Source organism: Mytilus galloprovincialis, chromosome 8 (genome assembly GCF_965363235.1).
Source record: "Mytilus galloprovincialis chromosome 8, xbMytGall1.hap1.1, whole genome shotgun sequence".
NCBI lineage: Eukaryota > Metazoa > Mollusca > Bivalvia > Mytilida > Mytilidae > Mytilus > Mytilus galloprovincialis.
This window is the reverse complement of record NC_134845.1, coordinates 80,618,476-80,632,951: the sequence shown is the minus strand read 5'-3', so window position 1 is coordinate 80,632,951 and position 14,476 is coordinate 80,618,476.

The window sequence follows — 14,476 nt, the reverse complement described above, 5'->3', positions numbered from 1 at the left end:
TGCCGAAGGCCGTACAGTGACCTATAGTTGTTAATTTCTGTGTCATTTTGGTCTCTTGTGGAGAGTTGTCTCATTGGCAATCATACCACATCTTCTTTTTTATATTTACTATACAAATCCTTGGTAAACTACTGTTAACAATAAATGTGTTTAAAAATAATATTAACAATATTTATAACATTTTATTACGAAACGAAATACAAAACCTAATCTATAATAAAGCATTTTTGCGATTTCTCAGTTTTCTTTAGACGATAGTAACTTTACAATAAATCTTCATAATCATTATTCTTCTGGGAAATTATTTCAACAAATCTACATGCTACGTTGATTTCGATAGAGTCCATAGCTCCCAGTGAAACAGAGGCAGTAAAATTTTGAGATGTCAACTTTCGTAATTTTCTCGTTACACGCATCATTAATTTGTACATTTCGTGAATACTAAATGTAAGTTTCTCCCGGGACAACTAATAATTACCGATTAGTATATATGACACGCCTAATTGTTTATTTTGAAAATGAACACGTGCAAAGTGGTCAATTTTGACAATTTCTATATTTTTCTTCTAAACAGATAAAAGGCGCGTTTGTGGTCCAGGAATGGTCTTGGATTTAGAATTACTAAAAGTCTTTGGGATAGGAAAAAAATGAATATGAAAAAAGAGCTAAAAAAATATAAAATAAAAATATAGTATTTAGTGTAATAATTTGTTTTCTAAAAAGTTGTATTTTAAGCGCATGATTTAAATTTGGCTTCAAAAAGTTAAATGTATATAATTATTCAGAGGAGCTCTAGAAATTATAGGTGTGACAAAAAACGCATTAGGTTTTAAAAATAGTTCATAGTCTTTAACAAGCGGCAAAATCTAAATATTAAAATATTGTTGTTTTATACTCGAAGTTCGACATTTACTGTAAGTTTTGATATATTTAAATTCATATTCAAAATAAGTTATATACATGTATTACAAAAATATCTTCAGAAACTTGAAATTGTACAAATCTAGACAGCGATATATATATAAATATATAACACTTTTGATGACGAATCTCATTTCTTTTTATCAAGCTACAGATAATATAATTCAAACACTCCATACACAAACCTTACCAAATACCACACAGGCCCGTAGACAGGAATTTCCAAGGGGGGAGGGGGGTATTTGGACCCACGAACTCGACTTTAACAGTCACAATTCCAACAGAACGTTGACTTTAACAGTGCTTATTTGTTTTCAAGGGGGGGTTCGTCCGAACCCCTCGAACCCCCTGGCTACGGGTATGCCACAGGAAAAAGAACTTGCAACAATGCAACAAGATAAGATAAAATTGTCGAAGGAGATCTTCGTTTTAACCACTTTGTGTCCCCTCTGTGTTTCCGACGGTATAGAAAGGGGTATTTCTTATTTTGATTCATATTTACATCGTTGAATCATGGAAGCATTATACTATAATACTTCCATGGTTGAATTTGTATATAGCTATAAGTTCACTGTGCTTAAACGGCTGTGGGTAACTTAAGTTACCCACAGCCCAAGATGGCGGACTCTAAACTCGTTGATATTTAATTCATACAAAATGTACCTTTTGCGACGTTTTTCATGCAGAATGTAAATATTTAAAGGATTATTGAATAAAGAAATGACTAACAATTACCATAAATTTGTTAATATAGAGTTCACTAAAGCGCAAGGTCAACTTTAAAAAAAGCATAAGATGTCCGTAACTTTTTGATCGAAACTAAGCAGACTGTCCGTAACTTTATTTTTAGATGTGGGTAACTTTTGATTTAAAATTTTAAGAATTATAATTTCAACAATTAGAAGACAATTAACATCATATTTGTAACCTTCGCGGCCGTTTATACTACTCATTCACCACCAAATGTGATTTTATTAACGCATCATACTTACACCACAGAAGTTTTATGTGGGGTTTGGGGTACTCCATCCTGGTTATGGTTTGAACTTTTATTTACTGATGTGCGTCTTATCGACGTTTTTCGCTTGTCAGACCAAGGCTTTTCCATACTCTTTAATGTTTTGAGTTTAATTATATGTTTGCGGTTTACCTTCACCTCTGTTTCTTTCTATGTGTATTTTGATGAATACTCTTTGACGCGGCTCGGTATTTATACATCCCACCAGTTAGTTATAGTGTTATGATTTTTTGAATATGTTTCCTAGTATGTTTTTTTTCTCTCTTTGTATGTTATCAGGGGTTGTTAGACTATTAAATTACCCTGTTGTCCTACGTAGTTATTTATATTTTTATATACTATGTCGAATTGTTACACTATGTTGACTGCTCTTTTCCTTTTATTGTCACTGACTTTTACCTATTGTGTCTTTCAGTTTTATTTAGTTTAATGAGATTTAATGCAGCTTGCATACAAATGAAATATGCAGCTGCTGTAAAACTAGGTTTATTCATTTATACAAAATGTCCTTTTTTTTCTTTTTTTTTAAAAGTTTTCCCATTTACTGTAAATCTTGGTTTTTGTGGGGATGAGAGAAAAGTGTTTTTGGCTTTTTCAAAAAGACGGAAAAAGTTTGTGCACTTAAGTCTCGTATAGTCTATCCACTGCATGCCTGGGCAATTTGGGTTCCCCTCCAAAATCCAAAATCCCGGATTCACGCTACCCTTGTCGTTGCTGGCAGAAAATCAATAAGTGTATACATGCTACATGTATGTGTAAAAAATACTTGTGTAGTCTACTTGTTCAAAAATAAAAACGAACAATGATATGTTTCAACAGTTTATCATACTGCTATGATCGGAAACAACCCTCCGAACTTGGCGATTCGGATACCCCGACGTTATACAAAGTAAGACCCGAGTTTTGCGGATTTATCGTGATTTTTTCATATTTTTCCCAATTTTGTCTTCCATCGATACAATGAATTATATCATACTAGACATCTACTTCGTTTTGTGAATATGTATTTGATGCAATCTCTATCATCAGTTTAAACATTACATCCGCGTATGTCGATTCTTTGAAAGTTACGGACATCTCTATTGGTATGATGAAAAAAGTTACGGACAAGTTGTTTTGAAGTTACGGACAGCCTAAGTGTTTTTTAAAATCGTGCTGTGATCGTTTATTTTGTAGAATTTAGTCACCTTTCCAGTTTAGGGGTTTCCCTAAACGATTAATACAACTTTTAAATTCAGTTGTTTAATTGATGCATTCGTGGTATTGTTATTCTATAGAAGAAAAGTATCTAACCGACGCAAGGCGGCTCCATCTTGGGCTGTGGGTAACTTAAGTTACCCACAGCCGTTTAAGCACAGTGAAGTTGACCTCTTTTTAAGTGTAAATTGTGGTTATAAAATTAAAAAATCATCACAAATTGTAGCCGGCATATTTAATGTTTAAAACCTCTAAGAGAAAATTCTTCCTCGAGAAGGAGAGGATATTAATTTTCAGCAATTATTATTCATTTTGAGCGATTGAGACTGGTCTCTATCATTATACAGTTCTTTCGAATATTTCACCATATTTCAATTATGATTTATACAAATCAATATTAAAATCTAAGCAGTTTAAGCATTTGAAAGACGTATTTTTGGAGTTTCGACATTATCATGATTTCTGTGAGGAGTTTATTGTAAAGCTGTCATTTTTATCCCAAAGAACATGAAAGATAACTTAATACAAACGTTTTCATATTTCAATGAAGGGAAACATTGTTCAAAGGTTCCGAATACTAAAACCATTTTCAGCATCGTCGCATTTCTAACGTTTTCCGCAGAGGTAGCGAGTGCACCCTGCTGGCCAGTGCCGATATTGTCTAAAGACTGAACAGTGTCCACTACAGGACCTTAGGTGGCCATTTTAGATGATACTGATGCATTTGCATCGAAAGAAGTAAATCTTATTACGGGTCCTTAGGTGGCCATGCTTTGATCAAAACACGACGGAAGAGTGACCAATGTCCAGGGGAGGACACCGATAATCTTGTTACTTTACCTCAGGAGGTCAATCTTTGATCCTAGATGAAATTAACATAACAATTTGTAGATAATGTTCATTTCAAGAGTATCTGTGAAACAAGTTTGCAAACAAGAGATTAGCTTCTGCTGTGAAACTCTTGGTTAGGATGAAACAGAACTATAGTTATGTAAACCATTGTACAGTCTAATTGGACATCTGGGATATTTTATGTTTATTTATATTGATAATTAAGGATATTATCTACCACGAAATGTAAATGTAACGGTAGTAATGGATTATTTACCAGATATATGATGTAGATACAGAAACAAAAGAACAATTAAATTTTTTTTTTTAACTCTTGACGAATATTTAGATTGTAATAGGAGTCGTTTTTGTGCTAAAAGTATGAAAGGAATATCTCAACCTTTTTGGAAAATGAAAGCTGATAAAATGTATAAATTCATGAGATCGTGGAAATAATATAACTTCCATGATGAGATTAATTAAATGTCTATTATTAATAAGATTTAAAAACACGAGATTATTATATTTACAGACTGAAATTAAAGACGATGTATAATACACGATTTAAAATAAATCGTCCTTTGTTTTTTTTATCTGATTGAACCTAGTGTTTCGAAGCAATTATTGCAAAACGATATGGTAACTAAAAGAGAGATTTTTTTTTAAATTGTTGGGAAATTCAATTTTGATATCTTGTATGTTCTAATCCGTTTTTACCGCGCCCAACACAGCAAAAAAGTATTAATCAGAAAGAAACAAAATTTTCTATAAAAATTTAAGCGTTATCCCTTACATAAAGATTCCAACGTGTCTGTAGCATATTGAAAATTTTCGACTTTGAGAGCCTCCTACGTATTCGTAAGGTTCGGTTTCTTAAATATATTTTCTAAGGTTTTTTTTCTATTGGGACAGTCACGTTTATTAGAAAAAAATCATGGGTCAAGTTAGTGCATGTGATAATAAAATTAACGGTACCAATTTTCTTGCACCAGATGCGCATTTCGACACCGTCAAATAAAACTGTAAAAGTATGAATGCAAAAGCTTCATATATATGTTATCGTCCTTAATGTGCATGAAATATTTGCCACTGGACGTAAAAAAAAACACTTAACATATCAATGAATCTTAACTTGTGTGACATGCATAGATAAAGGCAACAGTAGTATACTGCTGTTCGAAACTCATAAATCGATTGAGAAAAAAAAACCAAACAAATCCGGGTCACAAACTAAAACCGAGGGAAACGCATCAAATATAAGAGGAGAACAACAACACAACAGAAACACAACATTAAAATGTAACACACACAGTAACGAACTATAATATAACAATGGCCATTTTCCTAACTTGGTACAGGACATTTTAAGAAAAAAATTCTTAAAATGGTGAGTTGAACTTGGTTTTCGGCATGCCAGAACCGCCCGCTTTTATGGCAATGTTAAATATAACATTACAATGACAACATAACATGACAGGACTACAATACAAATAAATGGGAGAACATATAGAACAGAGAAACACACGAATACTAGCTAACAAAAGGTACCAGGTTTGAAAATTTAATACGCCAGACGTGCGTTTTGTCCACACAAGACCAGTGACGCTCAGGTGAAAAAAAGTCCACTGAAAAGCTAAAACAAGTACACAGTTGAAGAGCACTGAGGACCATACTGAGTTCCAAAAGTTGTGCCCAATACGGCTAGGGTTACTGGGCGTAAGTTAGTTGCACTGAACGTAAAGAAACAAATATTAATGTCAACGAAGTTTAGCGTTGCATGAAATAGTTTCCACTGGACGTTAAGGAAGCAAACAACACATGAAGTATCAATGTTGACCGTGCATGAACTGTATCCGAGTTCTACTGGGAAAACACCGAATTCGATTCTCTCATGATCATCCTAAACTGTAAATATATCTAATAACATTTTCATATAAACATATTAAGGCTTGAAGACATTTTTATATTTTTTTACGTTTTGATGCCACTAATGAATTAATTTAAGAGTTAATATAATTATATACATAAACCGGATGTACGCCATCATCTTAAATCAACACTGAATCTTTCAAAGATCGTGTAAATGATTTATTCTTGGTTAAAGCGACGCTTAAATAATGTTCTCATCTCCCCTTTTAACCGAAATACATTTATATGTCTTCTTTGTTTATGCTTCGTACAAACAAAAGTAAGTATTAAATTCCCTTGTAAAACTATGAACATCTGAAAGTACTTCGCTTTGGATCGTTATAGCTAGAAAATTAATCATTAATTGAAAAATGGTGCCTTACTTATCGACATAATATTTTTATTTAATATAAGAAATTATTTTTGATACTGAGATTTTGGAGCCAAGAGTCTGTACAAAAGACCACCCAATCGCCAATGCCCATTAGGTTTACATTTTTTAATTAGCTGACTTTTCCAAACTGAACGTTATAATCATTCAATATTTCATATGCATAATCGGCGGAGGTATATTGAAAGAAATTATTTATTGTACATTTTTTGGTAAAAAAACCCTGTTTTATTTGAATTACTTTCATTCATTGTTGCTGATTTCGAGGTTCGTCATTCAATATAACAATCTGACAGTCAGTATACTGCATGGTCATTGAAGTTGACTAACATAAAAATGAAGTCAAGGCTTCGTGGTGAGTTCTTAGGTGGTTGTGTTGTTTCACCATTGTCCAAGGTTTTCAAAGGGGTTTAAAACACGCAACTATTTCAACCCAGTAACATTCTGCATGTGTCGCTTTGCCATCCGATATATATCTGTTATCTACTAAGTTAACGCCGTAAAATTCTTATGTGATCTAAAATACCCATATAGACATACAAACATCCCATCAAATCACATGAAAATTGTAATTCACAAATTCAGTGATTTTGATTTTTATCTATAAGCAGTGCTTTGGGTTATACGAGGGGAATTTAGTGTAAACCGATTACACGATAAACCTATATACTGCTAGAGGTAAAGATCGACACAAGATATGGTTCTCACACTCTATGGACGGACGAACAACGATGCCGGTTTAGTACAATTTTTAACTCATCTATAATTTTTTTCGGAGACTCTCTTGCTATTTACGAGGGTGAATAACTAGAAATAATCGAGGACGAAACGCTACATATATCAAACGGCACGAATCAACGTTTTAACTCGGTTAATTCAAAAACCTCGAATGACAATTGTAAAACACAATACTTAGGAGACTTAAGTGATCGATCGACCTATATTGTTCTCAGGTGTTGGTAAGATTGCATATTTTGAAAAAAAATGTTTACAAAGTAACATGCTATTGTTTTCTTTTAATTAATTTGCATTTATTTAAACTTCCGATTCCGAATTTGTACTTTATTTTGAAATGACTGACAAATCTATAAAAACCAGGGGCCGGTTTCACGAAGCTATCCTAAGACATGTCATAAGACATGTCTTAGGACATGTCTTATGATCCTCTTATGACTATCCTAGGACATATCTCAGACCTCGTCTCGAAGCTGTCTTAGGATCATCTTAGCTAAGACATCCTAAACCTGTCGCAAGTTCTTTAAATTTTCAAATATAAATATGATCTACGGGAAAAATCATGTAAATGTAGTATGTCTTACCATAAATTATTCTAAACGTATTGATTAATATAATGACATAATTTGCAAAATAAATATTAAAAAATAAAAGTAATTTATATATAAATTGTCTTTAAACAATACATCAATATAAATATGAAATTTTCAATGCAAAATTAAGAAAAAAGAATATAAAATTATGACATTGTTTTGGCACAAGTGAGTTGAATTCAATTTCGACTTTATTGGTTATAAAAGGTCAAGAGATAAAATCGTGCAATTTTTAAATCAATACATCGAATTTTCATTGTTGACAAATCCCGATAATCCGTCAATGTATATATGTTTTAAGCAGGCACAGGAGAATAGATAATTAGATAATAATAAGATTTTTTTTTTTCAAAATTAATATAAAAAGTGAGTGTTATTTATATAAAAAACGTATAACTATCCTAAGACCATCATAAGACACCTCTCGCGTTGTCCTAACTTTATGACCAACTTTAAGAGATGTCCTAATTTAGGACCGCTTTGTGAAACCCACTTAGGACTAAGATATGTCGTAAGACCATCCTAAGACATGTCTTAGTCCTAAGACAGCTTCGTGAAACTGGGCCCAGAGACATATATACATCTCTGATAAAACGCAGGGCGGATCCAGTCGTTTCAAAAATGCATGGGGTTGCCATTCGAATGCATTGAACTTCCAAAAAGGAAGTTCCAACCCCTGGACCCTCTAAATCCGCCACTGAAACGATAATTAATCGGAATCTATTCGATATTTTATCGTTGACGACGGTTACCGGCTGTCTTATTAACGTTTATCCAACTTCATTTGTGTCTAAAATTTGTAAAGACACATTTTTTTTTACACAAAATTGCATCCTTTTAATTGAGAGATGAATGCAAAGCGAGAAAGATAGATAAGAGGGCAATATTTCGGTATTTTCAATGGATATGTACATTACTATATTCACAAGAATATAGTTAAAATCAGTATTAAACCAATATACTAGATATAAGAAGATGTGGTATGAGTGGCCAATGAGACAACTCTCCATCCAAATAACAATTTATAAAAGTAAACCATTATAGATCAAATATAGAAAAGAAGATGTGGTAGTATGATTCCCAAAACGAGACAACTCTCCACTAGAATCCAAATGACAGAGAAATTAACAACTATTGGTCACCGTACGGCATTTAACAATGAAACCAAAGCCCACACCGCATAGTCAGCTATAAAAGGCCCCGAAATGACAAATGTAAAACAATTCAAACGAGAAAACTAACGGCCCAATTTAAATTCATGTTATAAAAATATAACATATTTGTAGTAATAACTTTCATCAAATCATCGCACACCGTTTTCTTCCCCGACTCCTAACTAGTCTAAGTGCCCTGGGAATAACAAGAAAACATTGAATTAACATAAAATACAAGTAAACAATTTGTATATTCTTCTTTGAAGTAACTGCCGCCTAGATTTTATCTAGGTATATCAATATCACAAATCTTAATGTTTATGCATCTTACTCAGTATTGTTGTAACTGTTATTTAATTTATAACGATATTGGAACGTGATCAGATGAGATTTGTAAGATGTCTCCGGCAATATAGCATTCCACACATTGAAATTGAGAATGGAAACGGGGAATGTGTCAAAGAGAAAACAATCCGACGAAACAACAGCCAAAAATTAATAAGTTCTTTTGAATATATCTCACTAAAATCAATTACAATTTTTAGTTTCCAACTTTTTACAAGAGAGAGAAATTCAACGTATATTTTTAGCCAATGTCCTGAAATAAAAAAAATGACAATTCATTTCTTTTAATCGAAAATTGGTATTTTTAAAATTGCACTGCTCCCTAAAAATTCATGACCGTTGCTATTCGAGTTGTGGTTCCTGGAAATTGGAAAGATTTAATTATTATTTTCATTTTTTTAAAACTGGTCCAGAGTTTTACTTGAGTACGACACTATCAAATAACTGTATATACGTTGTTTCAGAAAAGTGAGATGAATCTATAGAAACCGAACTATTTCAACTCTAACAAAGCACAGAGAAATTTATTTAATGAATATATAAAGTGCTTTAAAAATAAACAAAACATAAATTTTGTGCATCTGGCAAAACTAGTCATTATTTTTTTATTTACTTTTCTTGAAAGTCGAAAAATAATTAAAAATCGAAAATTTATTTAACCCAATTTGTTGATCATCGAGAAATGTGAACGATAAGTGCATTTTCTGCCATTTTGATGATGAATCGATGAAAAAGGTATCAATGAGCATTTGTAGTTATAATTGGAATTAATAATCCCTTTCATGTTATTGGACTTATCTTCAATCCCCCATTAATATTGAGTGCATCAAATTTGTTTGGAAAGTTGATAATATATTCATTTGTAGCAATAGAATAATTGCATCATTATCAACGAAGCAGACGATTTGAAGACTGCGCGCGGCTTTGATCAATGTCTGTCTTCTGCTGAAATCGATGAAAGATTAAAGTATTCTTATCTTGATCAAACAACTAAATAAACTTCACTAAAAGAAAAACGTTTTATATCCAAATTGACGATTCTGAAAAGTTTGGTACTTAAGGTGTAAATTGGTTTCATCTACTGTTCAAAGTTTTGAAATCTATAAATTCTATATAATTGAGCGATTCGGTAAAAATAGTTTTTTTGACTAAGCAGTTAAAAAAGAGCTAAATAACGCATAATGTTTCTAATGAAAAGAAATACATAAATAATTCATCAAAATTTGTAAAAAAAAATATAAAAAACAATTAAAATTCTAATGTATAGTATTCGATTTAAAATTATGTGTTATAAACCTTTTAACATTATTTGTTCTTTATTCAAAACTTGATATAGTAATAAAATTTCAAAGATCTTATAATTCTTGATCCATGTTTCTATGAATACGGAATTAATTTCAAAACTAGTTGAATGGCTCCAGAATTTTACTGAAATCATTAGAGTTTGACATCTAGCCGGACGAATAGTGCCAGGGCTATTTGTCCGGCCATTGCAATGCGCATGTCATATAATGTGCTTTCGGAAGTGTGTGTAATATTATCTTCAGAAGCACCGAGGGGGCGCGTGTAATCCGATCACTGATTTTCAATTCTAAGATCATGGCTGAAAACGGCGATATCAATATTTGTGATAAATCTTGCAGTTTTCGGAATTTGACAATGAAAAACGATAGTATGAACTTCAAAAAATGATATAATCTTATGAAAGAGACTAAAGAAAGGGGGGGGGGGGAGGTTACAACCTTGAAGTGGGTATGTTGGATATAGGATTATAAAAAGTGGGGTACTGAAATACACGGGACAACAAAGATGGGATTAGGAGAAAAAAAGAAAAGAGAATTTTGGGAAAAGAACTTGAAGCACACCGTGTCACTCCGACCCCTCACGTAAATAAAATAAAATCCAACCTAGAATTTCTGAACAAGATTTTAACAGTGTTGTTCACTTTTTTTCTTTTTTTTTGTGGGGTGGGGTGCTATTAAAGAAAAATCTCCAATCTCTCACTCAAAATATGGATAACTTTATGTCAAGGGGTCTATAATTCTATTTGACAGCTACAGACATAATAATTGTGTACCTTTTTTCAGCTACACAAAATCCTTTACGTTAACTTAAAATGAGTCAAACAATACTTAAGTTTGTTTTTCTAGTAATTTATTCTCTCTTCTTATTTAAAAAATAAGAATATACATTAATTTTTTTATAATTATTCGTCATCCACATTGGACTATATTCTGGTATGAAGAAAACAACAATTTCAATTACTAGTAACAAGATTAGGCCCTAACAATAAAGATTACAAACATGTGCTACCCCCTGGTGCTGCTGAATATCATATTCCACGCACACACAAATAGTGACATGCGCATTGTATTGGCCGGACAAATAGTCCTGGTACTATTCGTCCGGCTAGCCGGACAAATAGCAACTGCCATATTTATTATCTTATTATTTACATGATTATTTTCTTTATAGAACTACTCGTGACCACAAACGATCTTCACACATTTCAAGGTCTTTACACGCGCCTGTATACGTGCAGCTCGAATTTAGCATCTAACATATGTCTTTTATGTGTTGCTGCATATACTTAAAACCAGATGACAAAAATGTTTATATAAAAGTGTATAGTCACTTATTCAAACCAAATTTCTTAAAATAAAATAATAAACTCCGATTATATTAAATATAGATGGCATTTTTAATTACGGTCTCACGAGCGCACGTGCCACTGACGATCTTTCAGCAGACGATACAACGAATGAAATTAATTACAAATTAAAATCAGTTTCAGGACCATTTCGCGATGACATAGTCCATTTTGATTTAATGACGATGTAGTGGTCACTACAATAACAAAATTAGAGAGTTACATAGACATTTATTGCTTAAAATTTCATGAAATGTCTCACTGGGACACTATATGGATTTTTGACATCTTCAAAGTCCCGAATCAATAAGCTATCGAGTGTCGCCTCTATTGAAAAGATTATGAATTAAAAATAAATAAAATAAAATTATAATATATTAAGTTCCTTTTTTGTCGTAAAACGGAACGGAAGAGTGTAGGCATGGTGTATCAACTGCAAAACAAAATTTAAAAGGTTAAAGGATTAGTGCTTTCATACTTGTTTCAGCAAAGTCCCGGGGCAAAGCCTTCAACACGGAACAAATTATCAAACTGTATGTTGTAATTTTACTGAGTTCATCTCATGTTTTTTTTTGCGGGGTTGGTGCCGTTGGTCTTTAGTTTTCTCTGTTCGTCTGTTCGTCTATTCGTCGATTTTGTTTGCCTCGGCGCTGCCAGTGTTTCTGAGTTTTGAATGTCCCCATGATATCTTGGGTTAATAGATAAATGTATAAGTCCAAGATGATATCTACCGCTTCATTCAACTGCATGTGAATTTAATATCATTTTTAAAAAATAATAACGAAAACTGAGTCTGAACAGAAATTCCTTAAATGCCAATATACTAATGAAAGGTCTTCTAAAATTTTCCGATTGAACTCTTTAACAATTGAAGAGAGTTTCCAAAAATCACTAAAATTGTTATTGCAAAATACTAGTTAGCAATTATCCTGGTATTTCAAAATGTCTTATTTAACAGTTTTACTTTTAAAACAATAACATATAATGTTTTTCCTTACGTATATAACAATATAACCGAAAAGAAGATAATTTAAATTTAAGAAAGAATAGTAAAAATGCTTGTACTACTGTACAGGTGTGTTCCGTCAATATACTTGCAAAACAGTTACGTCACCCTTTTAGTGCCGGAAATATTTCGTTTCAACAATGACGTAAAAAAATTACTTAAAATTTTGTTCTAACCGCAAATCTTACTTATATTACGGATTAACGGAAATCCTTTCAATTGTCAATTAGTGCCACAATACATTTTATTAACAATTTTAAATCAGATTTATGTTTTTGCACGTGACCCTTTTCGACCGTCAGTTTAATTGACTCTCAGAATTTCAAAGCCATGAAGATTTTCCCTATTAAAAGTCTATAATTTCAAGCGTGACTCCTTTCTCTCACAGGTGCGCTGTAGGTCGACTAAAATACATACTAATATAAAGAATTGTTTCACAAAGTTTACATTTAATTAATTTGAAATACACGTATTTTTTGGCAATCAATGGCAAACTATGACAACGATGCCAAAATATTTACAAATAATGAAAATGACAGACCGCGTGTTATACGTATCAAAACCTGGCTTTCTGTGTGATCGTAATCTATTACTGAAAATGCACTTTCTAGATAACGTATCTTTTAATCTAGTACTGAATTTAATTGTGCAAATAAAGTGAAATGTTCTTCAAAGTTACAACGGTTTGATGGCTTTACAGGTGGCCAAGTTGAACTTTTAAAAATAAAGAAGGACGACTTATATCACCTTTATAGTTTATCCTTTTACTCCAGGGATTTTTTTTCTTAAAAATCGATGTTCCGAAATCGGTTGTTTTGCAGCCTCACTGAAAAGTGAATTTTCAAATTGTAACAGAACAATGTGATATTGTCGTCGAAGTAAAATTGAGAATGGAAACGGGGAATGAGTAAAAGAGAAAACAACCCTACCAAAGAGCAGAAAACAGCCATGGAGAATATCCCTCACCCGGAGGCGGACTTCAGCTGGCCCATTAACAAATATGTGTGTCTACATATTATTTTAAATGTTTTAGAGCTGGCTAAATATCATAATTTTTATATATTAAGATTTTGGTAAAAGGTGTGGCAGGTTTATTTACGATGTCTGGTTTCTCACATGCAAGGGTTGGAGTACCCTACTATCAGAAAGTTATATTAAATTGGTATTGGAATTATGTGAGAATATTAAATCTAATACGTGTACAACAATTAGTACTTTTATTTTATATCTATGATATCAAAATGCTGCTGAATACAATTTTGTATCGCAAAATAAATTAAAAAAGAGTTGTTTAACCAGAGACATATATACAGTATATATGTCTCTGGTTTAACATTTAATTGCAAATCCTTGCAATTTGTAAATTATATCTGAAAAAACAAAACATCTTTATTAAATTCTTTATTTGCAAAACAAACAAAAAACAATGGCAAATACATAAACAAAACAAACATAACGAAAATTGGTTTTTGGTTTATCATGTCTTCGTTTTCATTCTATGTTCTAATGGCTCTATCCAAAATCTTTTTTAAAATGTCCAATTTATAATAATTATATTATATATATATATATATATATACCCTTTGAGATACAATGAAATTCATTTTGTCATAGAATGTCCACTGGTGTAAACTTTTATCAAATATAAAATCAAAATTTGACTCTAGCTGGTATCTCTTAATTGTGAAGATGCTTCTGTAAAAGTTAACTAAAATTCTAGGTATAAA